Source organism: Rattus rattus, chromosome X, assembly GCF_011064425.1.
Source record: "Rattus rattus isolate New Zealand chromosome X, Rrattus_CSIRO_v1, whole genome shotgun sequence".
NCBI classification, from domain to species: Eukaryota; Metazoa; Chordata; class Mammalia; order Rodentia; family Muridae; genus Rattus; species Rattus rattus.
This window is the reverse complement of record NC_046172.1, coordinates 15,227,287-15,230,316: the sequence shown is the minus strand read 5'-3', so window position 1 is coordinate 15,230,316 and position 3,030 is coordinate 15,227,287. Positions and strand designations below refer to the sequence as shown.

The window sequence follows — 3,030 nt, the reverse complement described above, 5'->3', positions numbered from 1 at the left end:
ATGCCCAGGACACCACCTTCCAAAATAACTCTCTGACTGAACATGCTAATCATTCCAAGGCTGGACCCCTGTTTAAAAGTTCTAACGGACAAAGTCAAAGACCTACAAAATTACATTAGTACTTTGGGAAGAAAAAATGGAGACTGCAAGAACACAATAGGCATTTTAACATGACTGTAACAGTCATTTCACAATATATCTATGTATCCCAACCACATTGTACACCTTACACATACAATAAAGAGAAAAGAGGGAAATATCCTAAATAACAATCACAGAACATTACATCACCTTTGTTGGAATCATCTGTGGACTCCCTGCATTTGAGCAAAGAACCATTAATTTTCAATTTAAGACAACAAAAATCGGCACAAAGTCTGAGGGCTGAGGGCTAGTGGATGTTTCGACAGCCGCCGACCCGCAGCTTGAGAGCCCTGCACCGACTTTCGTGGAAGTCTGAACCGGCTATGCAGCTTTCCTTCCTCCTTGTTCCTGCAGCAACCATGTCCACCAACGAGAATGCTAACTCAACAGCTGCCCGGCTTAACAGATTCAAGAACAAGGAAAAGATTAGTACAGAAATGCAAGTGGCGCCAAATAGAGGTTAATGTGGAACTTAAGAAAGCTAAAAAAGATGACCAGATGCTGAAAAGGAGGAACGTCAGCTCATTCCCTGATGACGCTACTTCTCCACTACAGGAAAACTGAAACAACCAGGGTACTGTAAATTGGTCTGTTGAGGACATTGTTAAAGGCATAAACAGTAACAATTTGGAAAGCCAGCTCCAAGCTACTCAAGCTGCTCGGAAACTGCTTTCAAGAGAGAAGCAGCCTCCTATAGACAACATCATCCGGGCTGGTTTGATTCCAAAATTTGTGTCCTCCTTGGGCAATATGGATTGTAGTCCCATTCAGTTTGAATCTGCTTGGGCGCTCACCAACATTGCATCTGGAACATCCGAACAGACCAAAGCTGTGGTGGACGGAGGTGCTATCCCAGCATTTATTTCTCTCTTGGCATCTCCCCATGCTCACATCAGCGAGCAAGCTGTATGGGCTCTTGGAAACATTGCAGGTGATGGCTCAGTTTTCCGAGACTAGGTTATCAAACATGGTGCAATTGACCCACTGTTGGCACTTCTTGCAGTTCCTGATCTGTCATCCTTGGCACGTGGTTACTTACAGAATCTTACCTGGACACTTTCAAACCTTTGTTGAAACAAGAATCCCGCACCCCCCTTACATGCTGTTGAGCAGATCCTTCCTACTCTAGTTCGACTCCTACACCACAATGATCCAGAAGTATTAGCAGACTCCTGCTGGGCCATTACCCACCTGACTGATGAGCCTAATGAGCGCATCGAGATGGTTGTGAAGAAGGGAGTTGTTCCCCAACTTGTGAAGCTTCTAGGAGCTACTGAACTGCCCACTGTGACGCCGGCACTGAGAGCCATAGGGAATATTGTCACCGGAACAGATGAACAGACTCAGAAAGTGATAGATGCAGGCCCGCTTGCAGTCTTTCACAGCCTGCTAACAAACCCCAAAACTAATATTCAGAAGGAGGCCACATGGACAATGTCGAACAATACCGCCGGGCGCCAGGACCAGATACAGCAAGTGGTGAATCACGGCCTCGTCCCATTTTCTCGTTGGTGTCCTCTCTAAGGCAGACTTCAAGACACAGAAGGAAGCTGCCTGGGCTATAACCAACTGTACCAGCGGTGGGACTGTTGAACAGATTGTGTATCTGGTTCATTGTGGGATAATAGAACCCTTGATGAACCTCTTGAGTGCAAAAGATACCAAAATTCTTCAGGTTATTCTTGAGGCCATTGCAAATGTCTTTCAGGCTGCCAAGAAACTAGATGAGACAGAAAAACTCAGTATAATGATTGAAGAGTGTGGAGGCTTGGATAAAGTTGAAGCACTACAGAGCCATGAAAACGAGTGTGTATACAAGGCCTCGTTGAACCTAATTGAGAAGTACTTCTCAGTGGAGGAAGAGGAAGATCAAAATGCGGTGCAGAGAGTACCTCTGAAGGCTTCGCCTTCCAAGTTCAGGATGGAGCTCCCGGGACCTGTAACTTCTAATGTCCAGCCAAAGCACAAAGTTGTTAGCTATGTGCTGCGCTGTGCTATGTTCTCACAAATTTGTCTTACTGTTTCTCTCCTAAGAACTCTTTTTAAATGTGGTTTGTTATTGTAGCACTTTTTACAAAAAAAAAACTATACTTGAACAGTTATAAACTGTACATACTCAAAAAAAAGACAACAAAAATCATCTGTACTGAAATATTAAGAGGGATAAAAGGGCCAGTGTACAGACTTTGCAAGTGATGCAAGACAGTAACAAATTGTCTAATATACATGTCACCAAAATGGTAAAACAGAAAATATATCTGAATAATAGTCCCTGAGAAGTCTTGAATATGACTAGCAAACATGCAGACTCAAGATTTTCAGAGAACATCAAACAGAGTAATTCACTAAAGTCAAAACAATCAAATTTATTTTTGATATGTGATGATTAAACATATGATTTTTGTAGTTTACAATAGAGCACCTATACAATGATTATGCATTTTAATTTTGGTATAGTATTTAATTAATTATATGAGGTATTTAGTGCTTTCTTATCAAACAGACTATAAGTTAAATGCTATTACTCAAGTGTAGTCTGGTAGTGTTCTGATCAAGTTTAAGATACTCAAAGCTAAGCTGCAATGTTTTGTAGGTTATGCATACTATGCAATGTATCCTCCATTCATGACACTTTCAACTCACAATGAGCTTATTGTATTAATCTTGTTACTGTGACCTTCATATCTGATGGAAGCAACTTAAGGAAGAAAGGGGTTATGTTGGCTCTACATAGTAAGGGGCCATACTCCATTATGACAAGAACAGCATGACACCTAGATATCTACCTATTACAGTAACATTTGGTGGCATTGCTTGTTAAGTGGCACTGACCAGGAGGTACATAATTCAAGGTGGACATAGTGGTGGCCGATAACTCTTATAGTC

General features: G+C 41.9%; 1 pseudogene; it reads left to right on the top strand.

Annotated features, from left to right (window-relative positions):
• The first annotated feature begins 376 nt into the window (after positions 1-376).
• LOC116888585 lies at positions 377-2,094 on the top strand (annotated as a pseudogene).
• The last annotated feature ends 936 nt before the right edge of the window (positions 2,095-3,030 follow it).